The 20,660-nt window shown below is 46.2% G+C and overlaps 1 protein-coding gene across 3 annotated transcripts in view; it reads left to right on the top strand.

The window, feature by feature from the left end:
- The first annotated feature begins 856 nt into the window (after positions 1-856).
- CHST3 (carbohydrate sulfotransferase 3) overlaps positions 857-20,660 on the top strand; it is a 48,872-nt gene continuing 29,068 nt past the window's right edge. For 2 of the 3 annotated variants that reach the window (XM_045025620.1, XM_045025618.1), the window contains exon 1: positions 857-1,088. The gene's annotated coding sequence lies outside the window, so the exon portion shown is untranslated. Of the gene's footprint in view, positions 1,089-1,921; positions 1,989-20,660 lie in introns of those variants that run through there. The other variant, XM_045025619.1, reaches the window with a different exon arrangement.

Genomic DNA, 20,660 nt, shown 5'->3' with positions numbered 1-20,660 from the left:
GCTACAGCGAGGAGAAGGGCGTCATATCCCACCCATGATCCGTGCGCAAAATTACCATTGATACAATTGCAACAAATGGGGTAGACAACGGCCTTGGAATATTCAGATTGAAAAGGAGCTTGAAATCCGTCCTACTACGGTGGGAAGTCACGATCCGAGTGACTTCAGAGATCTGGCTCTCACCGACGTGCGATTCCCTCCTAAATTATTTCCTCCCTTGCAGAGGGGAGGGATAATGAAATCAGAAGTGCGGAGATAACACAGATGAAATCTGTCCTGTCCTTTCGCTCCATCCTCCCCCCTCCCCCCACACACACCTTGTCGTCCCCTCCTCCCCCCAGGTTTCCTTTCCTGCAGCCACTGCACCCCTCTGCCTGTCTGGCCAGATGCGCACTCGGCCACCTCCGCCAGCGCGGAGCGCAGCTTTCCGCCCGGCAAGCACCAAGCGCACGACTCCCCCGAGAGCCGGCAAGCGGCAGAGACGCGAAGGGCGGCGTTGCGCGGAGTGTCTCGAACAAAGCCAACAGAAGGGTCCTTGTTAGCGGGCTGCTCCCAGGAGGGGGCGAGCGGAGCGGAGCGGAGCGGAGCGGCGAGGGGAGGGGGCGGGGCGGGGCAGGCGGCGCTCCCTTCCCCCGTCTCCTCCTCTAGCCCGCCGCAGGGGGACCCGCTGGTGACTTTGGCTCACTTGAAAACTCTCCTGCGCCGCCCGTCGCGGGCTCGCCCGCTCCCTCCGGCCCAGCAGCGACTTTCTGAGGGGCCGGGGTCCAGGCGGCGGCGTGAGGCGCGTGTGCCTGTGCCGGGGGGAGGCCAGCTCGCTCCTCCGCCCCCGGGGGCTGCTCTGAAACCGACCCGACCCCCTCGTCCGTTGCAGCCTCCCGGCCCCCAGCCCTGTGCCTGCCAGGGGCGAGAGCCCGGCCGCCGGCTGAGGGGGCGGGGGGCAGCGAGCCCCAGCCTGGCGCGGGGAAGCGGCGGCGCTTTCCCCGGAGCAGGCGCTGCGCCGCTGGAGGAGCGAGCGCGGATGGTCCCCTGGCCGCAGCCCGTCCCGCCGGGCAGAGCTCCCCGCGGCCGTCCCCGGAGCAGCGAGCCGGGTAAGGCAACCGGTCGCGTGCACGGTCCCGGCGCCTCGCCGCCGCCGCCGCCGCTGCTTTTGTTCCTTGGCGGGGCGGGGGGACCCTTCGTGCGCTGATGCCCGCGGCGCGCTCAGCCCCAGCCGGGACGCTGCGCCCTGAGGAGGGCAGGAAACGTGCCCCGAGGAGCGCGGCTGGGCCCCTTCCTCCTCCCCCGCCCCCCCGACACGCCCAAGGGTCGTGAGAAGAGCGAGCACGGGCCGGGCGCGGTGGGCTGGGGAGAGCCGGGCTGCGCCGGCTGGGGGCAATCCGGGGGCGCGCGGCCCCTGCTCTGTCTGTAAGTCCCGCGGCACTCCGCGTGCTCCTAGCGGTCCCCTAGGGACGGACCAGACGGCCAGAAGGAAGGGAGAGGACGGAGCCCAAGAGCAAGCTAGACACGGTGGGTCCCGGGGAGCAACTAGCCGGATTCTGGCTTTGCAAAGGCCACGCTGCAAAAAGGAATAAGCTGCATGAAACAGAAAGAGGAGAAGATAAACAGCCGTTCACCCCAAAGCCAGGCTGCGATTTGGAGGGTCAGACTCTCCTGCAAAGCCAGGAGCAGTGATTGCAACCCTCGCCGGGCAAGAGTCATTGCACTAATTGTCCTTCCAACTTTGGGATGCAATTCGGGAAAACTTGTGTGTGTGCTGTGCAACGCGGACTGTTTAGATGGAAGTTTTAGGGAATGATTCATGGAACCTCCTTCCAGAATGTAAATTGCCAGCAGATTTAAAATGAAGCAGCATTGCTGGGAGTGAAAGGCAGTTCAAAGCGCAGGCCAAAATGCTTGTCTTGAATATGCTGGGTCAGCACAGAGCTATGCTAGTTACACCAGCTGAGGATCTGTCCAGTTAAGGAATTAAGGAAGACCCACACCTCCAGGTGGGTGGAAACAAAGAGACCGGTGCTAGGTGTGGTTTCTTTTTCCATGACATGAAGAACAGGGAAGTGCAACTAGATCAGAAACCTGGCAGTCCATTTATCTACAGTAGTGTAATATCCTTTTTTTGACAATGGTCAGATGCTTTAGAGGAAGGTGTAAAACCTCCTTAATGCACCATATAGTGTTATACAGGGAGAGGGAGGAGGGATTTCTTCCTGATCCCAGCAGAAAGTTTGTGATCTTTGTAACTATATCCTAGCTAGGGTAGCTGCAGATGCGATTCCTATTTAATATCGATAGCTAAAACACTGTATGTTCCCCCTTAGCTCTTTACTTTCTTCAGTTTCTATCATGGGTTCACCCACCTCTGCCAATTCACTTCAGTCTTTAGTTGCAGTATCTTTCCTGGCCCTATCTACTATACACAGTTTTGACAATCCACCTCAGGTAGGCCTGGCATGCAGCACCCTCTGATAATTCCTGGGCTTTTCATGGGCAGAGGATGTAAGCTGCCCTAAACCACATCTTGGTTTTGTAGACAAATGTCCACTGGGGACTTCATTTCACTACTGGAGTTAGCTAGATGTGAATGCAGTTCTTCACAAGAGATCTTGTTAGCCCAGGAACCTCCCACACCATGTAGTTCAGAGGTTCTCAAACTGGGGGTCGTGACCCCTCGGGGTGTCGCAAGGTTATTACATGGGGGGGTCGCAAGCTGTCAGCCTCCACCCCCAAACCCTGCTTTGCCTCCAGCATTTATAATAGTGTTAAATACAAAAAAAAGTGTTTTTAATTTGTAAGGGGGGTTGCACTCATGAGTTTGCTGTATGAAAGGGGTCACCAGTACAAAAGTTTGAAAAACACTGATATAGTTCTTTTGGTTACTTTGTTAAAAATTAAGGACAGACAGTCCAGCTCTAACTGTGAGCTTCTGTCCAAAAAGAGCAATGTGTCTGGCTCTAGAAAAGGGGATTTACTCATAAGTATCTTGGAATTGCATCATTTTTCTTGTCAACCCTGTTTTCTTGCTCAGAGGTATGGAAAATTCTCCTCACTTGCTTCTTTTTCTCCCTGGTGCAGACTGGGGCTGAGCACCAGTCCATGTCTGAAAGTTCCATCCAGAGAGTTCCGATGCAGAGTTGGCATTGGCAGGTTCACCGCAAATCATGCTAATTCCTCCATTTTAGACTTCAGCCACAGTGATCGGAAGCACTGACTCCTGTTGACTTAGCTGATTGCTGTAGCCAAACTCCAAGATGGAGAAACAGACACATGGGTGTATTCTTCTGTCAGAGCACGTGAGGCTTTCTGTGGATAATTCCTGTTACTGTTCAGAGGTCTTATCCACATAAATCCCTCATTCATCAGTGGGAGAATAGATCCCTATATGTATAAACCACAGGATTTCATCTTTACTTACCTCATTTCCCCAAGGGATCTAAGTCCCTTTTTGCATTACTTGTCCTTTTCCACTAGGAACTGGGGTGATTTATGGGTCCAGAGCAGGGTGATGAAGAGATAATGATGTTAGTCAGTAACACACACACCTGACTTGTTGCTTTGGGGGGACACTATATTTCCTGAAAATGTGCTATATGCACACAGCTGCATTCTGGGGTATTCATTCCAATTCCCCAGGAGCACAACAACAGATTTATTTACTAGCTGGAATTCTCTGTTTCTTAACACTGCTTCTTGCTTCCTGTCCTATCTGCAGGAGCTTGGATAGTGGGATCAGGGTAACATACTGCTTTGTTTACACAATAAAACTGGAGCAAATGCAGGTCTCAGATTAGCCTATTGAACAGGCACAGTGCTCAGCAGTTTCTCTGTTCTCTCAATGTAGGAATGGGTCAGGGAGATTATGAGAAATAGAAAAGGACATTCCATTCCCATAGAAGCTGTGCGACTGTCTAGAAGGGCATTTTCCCGGAGTGGGAGAGAGGGAACCTGAGTTGTGGGAGGGTTTGAAAGCAATACATAGAATACATATCCTTGAGAAAGAACTTACTGAGACAGAGACATACATTCCTTGTTCTAAATGTGTTCTGGGACAGAGCGGGGAGAGTGTGCACACACCAATCAACATTATATCTTGTGCTATAGAGAAACAGCAGCAGCCGGGCACAACTCATTCCCTCTTTACCTGCACATATGCTGGGGTGTAAGCCAGTAGTTCTCAGGCCTACTCATGGCTCAGCAGTGCCCCCCTTAACCCTTCTTGGCAGTCTGCAGAGTGAACCACTTTGGGAACCAAGGAGGCAGTGCTTGAGGGTTGGGCTGGGAGCAGAGATGGGTCCAGGAGATGATCTCTCTTACTAAGTAGTCTACAGAATAACTAGTAAATTATGTACAAAATCGCTCTTTCCCCTTCCCAAACCATCTCCTGTATCATGCCCTTTTAGAGAAATCACATACCTGGATAATTTCTTCAAGGGTATATGGCGCAAGAGGTGGTCAGGAGAAGCAGCCTCCTGCTACCCTTGCTTTCTAATAGATAGAAGAGTAGAAATTGAAATGTTCATCAAGACTCCCAAACAACTCGCCATCTCATTCCTGGTCCATCCCTACTGCTCCGTCTGCCCCACAAAGACCTCACAGTTGTAGGGAGTTACATTCTCTGTTACTTGTGTGGTTTTCATTTCTCCTGCTTAAAAGCTATCTGATAGCAGAACCCTTAGATTGATTGTGTCCAGGGCACTGAAGGGGTGAGGTAGGGTCTAGCCTTTCATATTTGTAAAACAAGGGGAAACCAAAGCCTTTAACTCTCAGTCTCCCTCATCAATTTTTCTCCTATTAAAATTGTTTCCCAACTCCCCTTACTCCTATTCCTTCTGAGTAGAGGGTTTCTGAGGGCATAATTACATTCCCTGGACTTGTAATACTATAACATGAAATGACATGGCCAATGCATATAATGAGCTGGTAAGGCACACTATGTTTTAGTGTTTCTTTTGTTCTGGAGTGGATTTGAGACATTGTGATCTCTTCAACAATTGCAGTTCTTTGTCAGAGCTTCCTGAACATGAGGCACTTGGTACTACATTTTTGGTTCCACTTTATACTAGGGTTATAACATAGCAACATAGTGTGTGTCTACACCAGAGGATTTTTAACTCCAATTGGTTGATTATATCAGTTAGCTTAAGTTAGCTAACAGTCTGGACGCTCCCTAAACCTTTGTTCCAGGACGCAAACATTTGTTCTAGGATAAACCACAAACATTTGTGCTGTCCAGGCTGACATGCACAAATGTGTTTGCTAACTTGAGTTAATTGGTAATGCTGATGAAGACAAAACCGGAGTGCAATCTGCTAAGGGCTGCCTCCTTTACACCAGTTGGAAGGTATTTATGGAGCCATGAGCGGATGGAGGATTGGAGAGCAGCTATCAAAATGCTACCTGGAACAAGCCCTCTGTCCAGTGTTGATGTCGTTCCCTGAAAAGTCCATCTTCATTTAACTGTGGTTGAGTCAAGGGAGTATTTTTGGAAGCAGCAAAAATATCCAGTGAGGCACATTTCACTTATAGTCAGATCCAGCAAACAATAACAGGGGTCTGCTTCATTTCAACAGACTTTTCTGGCAAAAAGCCCAGTGGAGGCAATCATAAAGGGGGTGCAGATGACAAGCCAAACAAAATGGCTAGAGAAAGGCAAAACTGCTAGAGAAAGAAAGGAGAGACAGTTCCCCATCTCAGGTGTGCACCCTGGGTATGTCAGCATGGCATTTTGGAGCAAGCCTGCCAGCCCGGGTTGACAGACTTAGTGAGGCTCGCACTAGTGCTCTAAAAATAGCTGTATAGACAGCACTTTGAACTTGTGGCTTGGGAGCTCATCCCCTTCCTTAGTCTTCAGAGCTCCAGCCCCAGCTGCAGCTTCCCAGCGCTGTCCACACAGCTTTTTTTAGAGTGTTAGTGCGAGCCCTGGTAGCCCAGGTCTGTTATCAATTGAGAAAGGGCCAGCATCCTGCCATAGCACAGCACCTTATCAGACTGGTGTACTTCTGCTGTAGAGGAAAGAGAACACACACAGTGATCCATCTGAACTACAGAGTCATGGCAGCACTACCATTATTAATAAAGCCCCTCATGTCTAAGTCATTGCTTAGTAAAGCCTTTTGGGATTCCATGAGTATAAAAGGCACGATAGAAAAGCAGATCCCATTCTGGTTATCAAAGCAATCAGTTCCTATTTCAAGGCAGACACAATAATAAATAATGGGCCTAGAAAGTCCATCTGTATCCTGTATTTTGAAGTAAATACATACAAAGATTGTTATAAAAATGCCAGTACAGATCTGCTGGCATCTACCAGCACTTTTCCCTGTTTCCCCAGTCTGTGCTGTGTTGGGAGCCAGAATGCAGCCTCTTTTCTTACAAATGCTCATCTCACTTGCTTTGCTTTTCTGAGTGGATGCTACTGTACCCAGCACACTTACTCAGTTTAACAGGGCAGTGGAAAACCTGTCCAGAGTGGTCTGGAGGAGGAAGGGGGGGCAAAATGAGGAAAATAAATAAGCAAGTCCCCAGCTTGACCTTCCATGAACCCCAGTGAGTAAACAGGCTGAGAAGAAAACCACTGGCATCTATTTTAAAATTAAGTATAACCCTTGTGCGTTCTCTCTCTCTTTACACACACACACACACACACACCCAGAGAAATTCTGGAGTCCTTACTTAGGCACTGAAGTCAATGGGATTTTACCTCCAGGATTTGATTCTTTATGTAGCACACAACATCTAATAAATAATAATAATAATAACTACTAAATAGCAGTTTTCATCAGTAGGTCTCAAAGGGATTTACAAAGAAGGTGAATACTATTATCCCTGTGTTTTACGGATGGAGAAACTGAGCCACAAAGAGGGAGGAAGTGACTTGCCACAGGTCACCCAGCAGCAGAGCTGGAAATAGAACCCAGGCCTCCCAAGTCCCAGTTCAGTGCTCTATTCAGAAATTTTGGTATGTGAGTCAGAAACAAGTCCTTCCTTTTCTCTTTCTACACTCACCAGGGCCAGATGTGTTAGAATGGAGGAAGGGAGGAGGTGGGCTAAGTAAGGAGTGAGCCACAGAATGCCCATGCAATTTTCTGGGAAAACTGCAAAGAGTCAGATGCTGTTATAGAATATGGTTGGTTCATGGTTTTATTTGTGAGCTTCATTTCTTTCGGTATGAAAGGTACAATTGGATTATTTTAGTTCTGAGGAACCTTGCAATGTGTGCTCCCTCTCTCTCTCTGCAGGGTAATCTCAACTTTCTCTTCAAACAGCAGTTGATAGGGGCTGGGAGCTTAACCAAGACAAGAAAATATTTAATTTTTCTTTCCTGACATGTCTCTAAGCCCTTCTCCAGTCCTGTTGGGAGGGGATTTCCACTGCAAATTTAAAGCTTCTGAGAGTGGGACTTGTAATGTTCTTTTGTCAGCTTTTTCCATAGGCCTTTAAGAAGTCTGCAGTCTTTGTAAGGACAAGGGAGGGGCTGGTCTGTCTCATGTAGCGTAGTAGGGGAGAGCAGTGGACAGTTTCTCCTGGTAGTACTGCTAGCATAACCACTGAAGAAAAGAGCAGCTATCAGAGAGGAGTGGGTGGGTAATAAAGACTCTGATGGTGCCTGTCGTCTTTGGCCTGGCATGGGGTGCACCTGGAAGGAGAAGACGTCAGTAGCGAGTGAGTGAGGAGCCTGGGCAAGGGCATAGCTAACAAGGAGGAGTGAGCCAGAATTTTTCTGTTCTTTTACCATCATAGAGTTTAATACCTGAAAGGACCATCAGATCCTCTAGTCTGACCTCCTGTATAGCACAGGCCACCAACCCCACTCAGCAGCCACACACTAACCCAGCAACTGACATTAGATCAAAGTATTACTGCCACCAGGAGAATGGACAATTATGTCCCATAGGCAGAGAATAGGGTGGACCAAGGTGCATCAGTGCCTGAGGCTTTCAAAATGGCAGGGAAACAATCAAGATATACCCAGATAATCTTGGCAAGTAACGTGCTGCAGAGTCTGGTGAAAAGACCCCAAGGTCTCTGCCAATCTGACCTGGGGATGGGGGGTGGGATTTCTTTTTGACCCCACATAAGGCGATCAAGTTAGACCCTGAGCATGTGACCAAGAACCGGCCAGCCAGCCAGCCAAGCACCTGAGAGAGGGAGAATGCTCAGTACCACCTCAAAGCATTGACCCACCCCACCCAGTGTCCCATCTCCTGCCATGGCCATCTCTGATGTTTCAGAGGAATTCATTACAGAACTCCCAAGCAAAGAATTTCCACTTGGAAGGCTCCCTCCACAAGGAGAAGGGTTAGAAACTTATTGAAAAACAACAAAGAAAGCTTAAGTCTGCACCAGTCAACTGATAGCCCTTTACATTCTGTTGGAGCCTGACAGTCTTTATTTTGCCAGTGAATAGCTGACAAATATGTCTTTCCCTGTGTCAGATTTGGTCGTGCACACTAGACCTTGCCCAAAGCTTCTGAGTAAACTTTATCTGAAGTTTCTAGGAGAAGCTATTTCTGAGATAAGATGTGGCCCAAAAAAAAAAAAGGTTAGACATTTTTAAAAACAGGATTAAAAATTGATTGTCTGAGTTATGGATCTCAAAAACTAATTGCTCAAATCATCTTAAGTTTCGACAGAAATTGTCTGCTGATAATTGCACAGACTATGTACCAAGATACAGGATGTAAAAACCACTACCATGGAGTTTTAAAGCAGCTAATTAATATACATTGATAGAAGAAAAGACATGGATATTGGACTGGGCCTCAGGAGATCAGGATTCGATCCCCAGCTCTGCCCCAGACTTCCTGCCTGACTTTGGATAAATCCCAATCTCTCTAGGCCTCAGCAACTATCTGTGAAATAAAAGCCAGAACACACCCCTTCTCTCACTTGAATTTTTCTTTTAACAATGGCTGCTGCAGTGTCCAGGGCTGTGGAAAACCTATTCAAAGTAGTCTTCCTGTCTCGTCTATCCTTACACAACATGTAAGGTCTGTGGGGCATAGACTGTCTTTTGCTGTGTACACATATGGGTTCTAGCACAGCGGGGCTCTGATCTCAACAGGGGCCTCTAGCTGTTACTATAATGCAAATAATAATATTTGATATATTTACCCTAGCAAAATAATGGAACAAATATTAAAAGAGAGAAAAACAGCTGTTAGCCTGTAGTGGATGATGGGAAAATGAGCAAATGAGAAGAACAGGGCAAGCAATATCAAGGAATTAGTAGCTTTTAAAAAAATCTAATTACGAAATGTATGAATAAATAGACTGCAACATGAGTGACTTGTAGAGCAGTTAATATTCTGTCTCAATAGTTTGCTTCTGCCCTTCAGAGTACTGCAGAGAACAAAGAGGAAGCAATGGTCCATTCTTCTCTTTTGTGGCCTTGCATGGACTACTTTTATTTGAAAACAAAGCCAAAAACAATGAAAGAAACAAAAAACCTGAACTGCCCCAGATGACAGAGAACCTAGAACTCAGGAGAATTGTTAAGCTTTAAGAAAATTAGCAGCATAGAAAGAAGAAGGCAGACTGGTGTGGGGAAGATAGGGAGGGAAGAAGGAGTTTTCAAGGTTCAGTTTCTTTTTCTGAGCTTGCTAATAGCAATTCAGAAGTGACAAAAGTCTGCTTATATCAGACATCTGCTGTGCTCTCAACCCTGGGTGCACATATGCTGTCACTCATATATTAGTGGGGGATAGCTCAGTGTTTTGTGCATTGGCCTGCTAAATCCAGAGTTGGGAGTTCAATCCTTGAGAGGTCCATTTAGGGATTTGGGGCAAAAATTTGTCTGAGGATTGGTCCTGCTTTGAGCAGGGGGTTGGACTAGATGACCTCCTGAGGTCCCTTCCAACCCTGATATTCTATTATTCTATCTCTACTAACAAGATTGCCTTTGATCATCCTTTATGCAAGGCCACTGCTGTGTGGCAGCATCCAGACAACTTGTACATTCCCACTCAACCCATCCCATCCACACATATGCCCACCTACGTACTCCTTCTCTATATTCCTCTCCTATACATACATATTACCATCCAGCCCTCTAGATGGCTGGCAGCTAGGGAGATCCAAGTTTAACTCATCCCAAAGCTGGTTCAAAACAGAGGAGTCATTGAGAGTCTGAGGACTTACTCAGACTGGATCCTCTGACTCTTTGCTTACTGAAATCAATGCTGTAAATGATATGTGGAAGTTGTGGGTGTGTGGTGTGGGTGTGTGTGTCTTGTTTGCTTGCACTGGCCTATACAGAGATACGCCAGAATTCTTTTGCTCAGAGGAGAGATGATATAAATCCATCCAGTTTCTCTCCCTGTATCAAGAGACTACATCAGTACCAAGTAGGAGAGAGAGTAAAAATGCTCTTAACCTAAAGTTAGAGTCCTGGGAGTTTTCCAGGGATGTCACCTTGAAAATCCCTGAAAGTCAGTCCCCTATATCCATGCTGAGGAGTCATAGGTAGGGTGGGGCAGCAGTTATTTGTATACTCACTAGCTCCAACTTTTCTGCTCTGACTGAGGCTTTCCAGGGGAACACTGTCTACTTAATTTGGATGGGAGTTGGTCCTATTTCAGGAAGCTTTAAAAATGTACAGTGAGACAACTTTCTTTTACTCACATATATACTCTTTGATTTTAATTTTTAAATAAAATTCTGCTTGGCCATCATCTTAAAAAAACAAAATGGTCGTGTCAGTCAAACTCAGCCCAAGGCTTTCATCCTATGACCAAACGACACTTGTCCCACGTTCATGCTGCTTCATGTTATGCATTTCCTAATGGGACCCCTTTTTGCATGGCTGCTCCCAGCTTAACTGGCAAGATGATGGCTACAGAGTAGATTGTCTGCCTAACTGTGAGAATGGCCTAAAGTGAATATAAATTCACACACACCACTCTCTCTATCTAGTGTTCCTATTTCGGGGGCATGTCGCCACATTTACATGCTTAGAATCCCTAAGTCAAGCTGATATTTCTGAGGATGTGTTTTGAAAACAAGCTGTACAATCCACCCAGACTTTATTTTATTTTTACATTAGTAACATCATAACTTGAGAAAATCTAGAGGCAGCATCAAAGTTTCACTTAGAGAAAGGGAGCGGGAAAAATTTGTCATGTTTCCGAAGCAAGCGTACGAGTTTGAACAACCACTAAAGTGGTTAATACAATACAGTCTGAAGAGGCAGTCAGGTTAGAAGCAAGTTGTAGGCTACAAGGTTTTTTCAGACTGTGAACAAAAGTAGCACCAGAAACCACAACTAAGACTACACTTCTTATCACACTGCTATTTTCACAGTGTTTTTTCCTCATTAGCTCTCGTTATTTTTTTAATCTGATAAAGTAAAAAGATGAAATATATATAGTATAAGCAACTGAAAACAGAGTACCGGTATTATAGTGGAAGGAGTTGGTCAGCCTTAACTATTGCAGTGCTACCTGCAGCACTTATAATGTACAGCCAGGAATTAGAAACAAAGCAACTCCCACTTAGCAGGAATATCCTAGTCTATGTATTCTGTTCTATACGATTCTCTGAAGTGGGAATAAGTAGCACAGTGCATTAGTGTGCAAGACTTTCCTGTTGGGGTAGGTCTATACTTACCGCGCGGGTCGACGCGGAGAGTTCGACTTCTCGGAGTTCGAACTATCGCGTCTAATCAAGACGTGATAGTTCGAACTTCCCACGCGCTCCGGTTGACTCCGGAACTCCACCACCGCGAACGGCGGTGGCGGAGTCAACCTTGGAGCCGCGGACTTCGATCCTTGGACGGGTGAGTAGTTCGAACTAGGGTACTTGGAGTTCAGCTACACTATTCGCGTAGCTGAACTTGCGTACCTTAGTTCGACACCTCCCCCCCCTCCCCTTAGTGTAGACCAGGCCTTGGTGTGCAAGATTTAAATCCTATTTAGGCTTACAAATTAAATGTTTGCTGATTTCAGCGAATGTTTGCTCACAGCACAAAACTACCATCCAGTTTAGCACGATACATCAGTCTGGTGGTCTGTTTGGTGGAGGCCCAGGCATGAAATAGCAGGAATGCTGAAAAAAAGATTGAGCTACGTGGGAGTTATTGCATTCTGCCTGGCTCTGGCTGCCGCTAAGTCCGGCAAGAGTCCCCTCAAAAACTACATGCTGAAGGCAGGACCTTTGGGTTGGGGCAGCAGTTCCCTTTGTGATTGGGTATGTGTCCTAATAAGCCCTCCAATATACTCCTATTCAAGGGTATTCTTGCCTCAGGTCTTTGTTCCAGGAAATGAATCACATGCAGTCCACACAACTATAAATAGTCAATCCATCCATTAAGTGGTCTGCTTTTTTGCCATTTATGGCATTAGGAGAGCCTGTCAAGTGAACTATGCTCTTGCAGTCACTTGAGGCTGTCTCTGAACTTATATATAATGTAAATATTTCCAGGAGCTGTAGCCGCAGTTCCCGTTTGACTGATGGGATGAAATTCAGAGTTGGTTCAAGCAGGCTGCAGTTTCTCTGGAGTTACCCCTGTCTTACCTGGGTCTGAATTTGGCCAATGTAGTCTGCAGTCAGCCAGTTCAGCTGTGGTTTGAAGAAACATCTCTACCCTGCACTAATCAAGCAATAAAACATCATTGACTATTTAGCCACCGAGTGCTGCTTATCCCTGGAGAGTGTGTATGAGAGGAGTGGGGGAGATGGAGAATGGAAGGATGGAGACGTGCACAGCAGAGGAGATGCGGAGTCTATGCAAAATGAACAAATAGAAACCTGTTCAAGATTTCTTATGCTAGATGAATTTCCATACTAAGGTAATCCTCGGCCCAACTGACACCAAAGCAGATTCCATTACTCCGAGACAAGGGGAGCCTTCGCCCTGTCTGACACTGGAGTACTCTGATTCTAGAACATTAATACTCTACGGCAGCATTAACCAGCTGGTACCACAGTCAAGTTCCAAGAAGTTGCACCAGGGCATTGGAGAGGAGTAATTAGTGCTACACGTTCATTTCCATTGAGTTTGAATTTGTCTCCGATTACACTCATAAAAGCAGGGGTTGGAGGTGAAAGAAAGGATGAATGAATAAAGGAATCCCAGAAAGAACGGGGTGGGACCTAGAACTAGAGGCTCATAGTTCACACTCCAGGAGCTCTTTCGCTGACCATTGAGTCATTTGGGGAAATGTGACTCCATTTATTCACACCTTCCAGTGGTTTGCCCTAGTAATCTGAACTTTAAATTTATTTCCATTCCTGTGTGATGTCTCCCATTTATTACTGCCCATAGTCTGCAACACGGAGGAATGGATGGATGAGCAAACTGCCTTTGACTGACTTTGGCAGATGGCTGGCCCATCCAGTCTCTCATTCCATACTTTTCTCCTTGACACCTTTATTTCCCTCCCTTTCCCTATATGACAGCAGTTCCAGCTGTGTGTTTTGTGCTTACAGAGAATTGCAAGTGATGCTAGTATATAATTATGCTCAATTAGATGAGATGGTGCCAGCAGACAGCTTCAGGAAAGAAGAAATGAATTCCTCAGGGCTGTACTTGTACTATTGGTGCAACCATTTGCAGTTCTGGCCATAGGAAGAACAGCAGATGGGCCTTGCTGTAAAGTGCTGCTTTGAACCATCAAAACAGCAGGGAGAACTCACCAAACTTCTCCAACTCTACTTGGTTTGGGGACTTTTTATTTACTGTTGTACTTCCTCGCCCATCCCTTGACCCCCGGAGACACTCAGCACAGGGGAGGTTATGAGTGAGATGACACTGATGGTTGCACAGACAGGGTCTGTAGTGCTGCTGGCTTGTTTCCCCAGCCCAGGAAGTATTAACCACACCAGTATCTTTCAGGCCCGTCCCTCAGGGCACAGTTTATTAATTCACACACAAAACTAGCAAAGGAACCCAAACCAAAACTATTCCCCTGACCGGCACAGATTACACGGTCCTTTCATTCAGCTCCCCTTTCTCACAGGGGCCAACCTTCCTCCTCAGCTCTCTCAGCCATTTAAGGGCATCACCTGACCCCTTCAAAGTGGGGTCTGACACTCCAGCAGGGCTGGTTGGCCCCAGACCCCTGAAGGAGCAGACCATGCTGTTCCAGGGTCCATCAGCTGGGGTAGATGGAGTATGTGACAGTGAGTGTGCAGGTGCAGAGTAGTAGGTGAGGTATGTGAATTCATGCATGACTGGGAGAGAGAAGGCAGGGAATCCTCCCCTGGAGCCCTGCAGTTCCCAGCCAGGACACCCCACAGGCCTCAGTCCTTTCTTTGTCGCATGCCACTGTTCCAGTTCTAGCCTCTGTTGCTCAACTGTGCCAATGCACCTCAGTCTTGACTTGTGGCATGCCCTGCAGTCCTGTGTCCCTCCTGAGTTGTACAAAATCATTTGCCACCTTCTGTGATGGGACAGCTGTGCACTGGGGACTCATTTTCACTTCTTACTGAAATGTGGTGCATCCCAGGTGATGCCAGTACATTCAGTATCCTCTATCACTCTTCTGCCAGTTCTTCCTTGGCCTTCCTCACTTTCTTTTTCCTCCTTTGAGTATCCAGTCAGTGCTTGCTTAGCAAGTCTCCCATCTTCCACAGGGTGTACATGTCCCAGCCACCTGAGCCTTCTTTTTTTGATGATATTTTCCAACATGTCCTGCTCTATCTGCTCCTTTACTTTCACATTTGTTATTGTCCTTCCATTAAATGTTTAGTATCTTCCTCAGCCATCTGTCACAGGCAGCCTCCAATCTCTTTTTATTAGCCATTGCCATTGGCCAAGTCTCTGCTCTATACAGTAGCCTACTCAGTATAATCACATGGTATAGTCTGACCTTTAGTTTGATGTGGAGACCTCTGTTTGTTCATCCTTCCAAACATGGTGTTTGCTTTCCCTAATCTTGTATGAATATCTGTATCACAGCCACCTTCAAATGTCATCACACTCCCCAGAGAGCAGCACATTGTTTCATTTATTTTCCATCCACGTAGACGGTTGCATCGGTTGTCCAGTTTCCTACATAATCTTGGGTTTCTTTGCATTTACTTTCAATCCAATTTTTGCTGCGTCCTGTTCTCCCGTGTAAGAGCAGTCATTCTGTTCCAGGTCATACTTAGAAAAGCAGTTTCATCAGCAAAGTCAATCTTGTGTAATTTGTCTCCACTAACCCATTCTCTAAGGTGCCACGAGTACTCCTGTTCTTTTTGCGGATACAGACTAACACGGCTGCTACTCTGAAACCTGGCATTTTACACTGTCCATTATACCTTTTGTTGCCTGCTTCATCACCCTGTCTATTGCTAATCCAAAGAGGATTGGTGGTAACACACACCCGTGTCTAACTCCAGCCCCAATATTGAACCACTCACTCAGGCCTGTATCTGTTCTTACTATGCATCTGTTTCCATCATATACTCCTCATTTTGTTGATCAGCTTGTTTGGTGTCTAACAGTATTCCACAGTGTGTGTCTGTGGATATTATCGAATGCTTTCATAAAGTCAATAAAGTTGATTAAGTTGGGATTTTGCCAAGCTATTTCAACGATCTGTTAAAGAGTGAACATCTGTCCACAATGTGATCTACCTGGACAGAACCCAGCCTGTTCTTCTCATAGTATTCCATCCACTGCCGCCTTCTTTCTATTCAGTATAACCGTAGCCAATACTTTGCCTGGGATTGATAGCAGTACAGTATCTCTAGTTCACGCACTGATGATGTCACCCTTTTTTGGCAATGCCACGATGATACCATCTTTCCAGTCTTGTGACACTTGTTCTTTCACTCATACTTTTTTTACAGAGTTTTGTTAGCTACTCAGTTAGAATTTTGCCACCTGCATTTAGTACGTCTGCTTGAATTCTGTCAACCCAAAGAGCTTATCCCTTGTTTAAGGTCTCTGATGGCTGATTACATTTCATTGGTGTTGTTGGTCCTTCTTCTGTTTCTGTCTTAGCGTTGTCATTTCTCTCAAGCTAGTACATAAGCATCAGCTCTAGACAGTTTAATGTGGAATGGAAATGTTCTTTTAATTGGCTTGTTCTTCATGTGTTTCAACATCTGTTTGTGAGAGTCCCTGATGAGGATCACCTGTGACAGTCAGGTTCTTCCTGAGAGGTCTTTCATTATTCTGTAGGATTGCTTGTAATCTCCCCTCTGTTCTGCTGCTTCTGCCTTTGCAGCCTTTTCCTGAACTCAGGCATTTCTATCTGGCCTGCATCCCTTCTTTATTTCTTTGTCCTTTTCTCTGTATCTTCCATCCATCTCTAATTGTTCTGCCTTCATCATGCACTGTTCCTTTTTTCCCTTCAGAGTTTTCCACTCATCTATTGTTTTCTTTTAATTTGACCTGCTGTCTTCTAGACTTTAATCAGCCTGGCCCTATAAACCACTGGAATGGTTGCTAAGTTCAGTCTGGAATCTGATCTGCATTTCTTTGTCCTTGAACTTCTCTATTGCTATAAACCAGGGGTCTCAAACATGCGGCCCACGGGCCGCATGCGGCCCTCGGAGCTCTTCCCTGCGGCCCGCGGAGCTCCCCCAGTTACTTCCTGTCGCCGCCAAACTCCCCTCACCCCCGCCCCCCTCCCCGAGTTATTTTCTGTGCCTAAGCTCCCCGCGCGCTGCTCCCCAATGTTTGGGGCCGGGTCTCTCCCCTGGCCCCACCTGCCGCCCCCACGCGCCTCCCCCCAGTGTCTCCCGGCCCCCACTTGCTGCCCCCTCACCGCCCCGGAGCTCACGCTGACTCCACTCCTCCGCTATGCCGGCTTCCGGCATCACCTGCTGCCGCAGGGTCCTAGCGCCCCCCTGCACTAGGGCCAGGGCAGGCTGCCCTTCCCCCCTAGTCCTGAGACTCTCCAATGCCCCGAGCCTCTCCAATGCCTCAAACCCCTCACCCTCAGCCCCACAGCCCTCACCCCTGCACCCCTCCTATCCCCAAACTCCGTCCCAAAGCCTGCACCCCCACCCCCTGCCGCAGCCTGGAGCCTGCACAGAGCCTGCACTCCAGACCCCCTCCCTCACCCAAACTCCAGCCCAGAGCCTTAGGCAGTAAATCTAAGTGCGTGTTTTGTCCTTTGAGTGAGGTGCATTACTGAGTGTATATATTTATTAAAACTGCTTGGAAATGACTTCGTCAAAAAAAAGAACACTCATGGAAGAAAAGAGAGTTTTCCAAGACAAATGGGAGAATTTATATTTTTTCACAGAGGTAAAAGATAAAATTCAATGCCTTATTTGTCAGTAAACGATTGCTGTTCCCAAGGAGTATAACGTGCGTTGGCACTATGACACGATGCACCGTGAAAAATATGATGCATTCACCGGAAAAATCCGAGAGGAAAAAGTTCAGCAACTTAAAGCAGCATTTGCCAAGCAAAGAAATTTATTTTCAGGGATTAACAAGTCTAGCGAAGATTCAGTAAGAGCAAGTTTTGTGATAAGCGAAATGATAGTTAAATCATCGCGACCTTTTACAGAAGGCTTATTCATAAAAGAATGTCTTATGAAGGCCAGTGAAATTTTATGTCCTGATAGGAGGAAAGTTTTTGAAGGCATAAGCTTGTCTGCAAATACAGTTGCCTGCAGGATAACAGATTTAGCTGATAATGTGCAAAAACAATTGATTCAAATGGCAAAAGACTTTGAAGTATTTTCAATTGCTCTTGATGAGAGTACAGATGTATCAGATACCGCACAGTGTGCAGTGTTCATTAGAGGTGTGGACTGCAATTTGAATATAACTGAAGAATTGCTAGACTTAATGCCACTGAAGGGTACCACAACGGGACGTGACATATTTCAAGGATTGGAAGAGTGCATTGAAAAAGCTGCGCTGCCATGGAACAAACTCGTATCTTTGGCTACGGACAGTGCGCCATCAATGTGCTCTGAAAACATTGGTGTGGTTGGATTATTGAAGACCAAACTGAACAGCCTCAATATACCAGGAATTAGCTTCACCAGTATACATTGTATTTTGCACCAAGAAGCCCTGTGTAGTAAAAGTCTACAAATGAAAGAAGTTATGGATGTAGTTGTTAAAACTGTTAATTTTATACGTGCACGAGGGCTGAATCACAGACAGTTCACTTCTTTTCTAGCAAGTATGGACAGTGAATATGGGGAACTTCTGTATCACACTCAAGTTAGATGGCTGAGTCGTGGAAATGTTTTGAAGCGTTTTTTTGCACTTAAAGAGGAGATTGATTCCTTCATGAAACTGAATAGCAAGGAGGTTCCACAGCTTGCTGATTCCACTTTTAACTGCAACCTTGCTTTTCTAACAGATGTAACTGATCACCTGAATGCACTGAACTTGAAACTTCAGGGTAGAAAACAGGTGATAACACAGATGTATGACAGTATTAAGTCATTCAAAGTCAAGCTTACTTTATGGGGGTAACAGCTGACTGCTGGCAATTTGGTCCATTTCTCAACTCTGAATTCCTTAGGAAAAGTTGAACCCAAATCCTTGAAAGAATATGCAGAGATCATTTCTAACTTACACAAACAGTTTGATGTGCAGTTTAAAGATTTCAAGGCACTTGAACCACATTTTCAACTTTTTTCCCACACCATTTGCTGTTGAAATTGACAATGTTGCAGAGGAAATGCAGATGGAGTTAGTGGAGCTTCAGTGTGACACGATTTTGAAGCAGAAGTATACAGATGTTGGAATTCCAGAATTCTACAGGTTTCTTTCACAAGAAAGATTTCCCATGTTATTCTCTGCTTCTGCAAGGATAATGGCAATGTTTGGAAGTACATATATATGTGAACAGTTTTCCATGAAGATTAACAAATCTGTGTTAAGGTCAAGGCTCACTGATGAACATTTGCAAGCAACACTGAGATTGGTTTCGTCTCAGGATATCAAACCTAATATTGATGCTCTGGTTGATGCAAAACGCTGCCAGCTAAGTGGCCAAAAATGAAATGACTGTCAAAATTAACACTGATGTTTCACATTACAGTTAAAGAAGTTAATAAAAAAAGTTAATAAATTGACTTTTAATAGCATACTATATTTTAATACTATACTACTATATTACTCTTCATTTTTTTTTCTGCCTACCTCCAGACGCTTCCCGCCGCCAAGCCGCCAAACAGCTGTTGGTGGCGCTTAGCACTTTCCAGGAGGGAGGAGCGGGGAGCCGCGCGCTTAGGGGAGGAGGTGGAGAAGAGACAGGGCAGGGGCGGGGCCTCATGAAAGTGGTGGATTGGGGGTGGGGCCAGGGGCAGCAAGGGGGCGTGTCAGTGATGCGGCCCTCGGGCCAATGCACTAGTCCTCATGCGGCCCTCGGGGTCATTTGAGTTTGAGACCCCTGCTATAAACACTCTTTTTGTCTGTCTTCATGATCTTTTTAAGTTTAAACTGTAACATGGCCACTAAAAGAAAATGATCAGAGACAACATCTACTTCTCTGCAGACTCTGATGTCTCTCAAAGAAGATGCCCATCTTTTAGTCTGTGTGTATACTTGTCTTGTTGACAGTCACGTTGTCTGGTGATCTCCATGTGAGCTTGTGAGTCCGCTTGTGCTGGAAGAGCCTGTCTCCTGTCTCCGGGGGTTTTGTGCCGCAGAGATTCAAGAACCGTTTGCCATTATCAGCTTGGATGCTTTCCACTAATGTGCCCATGACTCCAACCCAGCTAGTAGAGTTGTTGCCAATTTGTGTATTGAAGACACCTGGTTAGGCATGTCATCCAGTACTTGCTGCACCTGCTCATAGAATGTATCCTTTTCACTGTCACCTGCTGCATTTGTTGGTGCATATACTTGAATTATTGTACACTTGTCATGTCTTGTTTGCAGCATGACTTATGATTCTGTTGTTCATTGGCTCCTAAGCCAGCAGGGTCTTGATTGTGAAGTTATCCAGTATAATTCCTTCATTTCTTTCATACATCGTTCCACCTGAGTATAAGATTGTAACAAAATCAGACATCATCATGCCGCTCCCTGCCCGTTTTGTCTCACTGACACCAAGTATATTCAGATGGTATTTTTTCATTTCTTGTGTAACCTGTGCTGGCTTTTGTGTACTATACAACATGCGTACGTTCCCTGTGCCTACTCTTGTTACAAATTTGGTTGCCAGGATACTTGGTTTTGTGCTCCATCAGCACCTACCATCCTCAAGTTTCGGTTGCAGTATGATTTTACCTGAGCGTGTTGCAGACCCAACTGCAGAACCCTTCTCTTTTATCCAGGCTTAGGACTGGCATGGCTTAACTATTTTAAAATAAATAAAAAGCAGACAAAAAAAGAATCTCTACAAATCATTACGCTGTGTAGGCTGCTCAGAACAGTTCTGTAGGCCTGTCTGCAAAACTAAACTCTTCTCAGCCATGTGGATTCAGTGGAGTGGGGATCAGTGTAGACATTGGAGTTAGGGCTGGAGCTCGAGCTGTGAACCCCCTCCCCCAGGCTTCAGAACCCAAGCTCTAGCCCAAGCTTGAATGTATACACAGTTTTAGCACCATAGCATGAGCCCCACAAACCCAAGTCTGTAGATCTGCACTTTGAGACTTACTGCCGTGGGTTTTAAAACACAGTGTAGACATAGCCTTAGATGCCCTATCATGCAGATGCCATTCTCTCTGGAGGAAGTTTCCCCTAATATGGTGGCAGGAATTCTCAGCTGGTACCATTTTGGCTTTTGGCTTTATGTTCCCGTATCAGGAAT

Source organism: Mauremys mutica, chromosome 7, assembly GCF_020497125.1.
Source record: "Mauremys mutica isolate MM-2020 ecotype Southern chromosome 7, ASM2049712v1, whole genome shotgun sequence".
In the NCBI taxonomy this organism is placed as follows: domain Eukaryota; kingdom Metazoa; phylum Chordata; order Testudines; family Geoemydidae; genus Mauremys; species Mauremys mutica.
The sequence above is the reverse complement of the archived record's forward strand: the minus strand, read 5'-3'. Positions and strand labels throughout refer to the sequence as shown.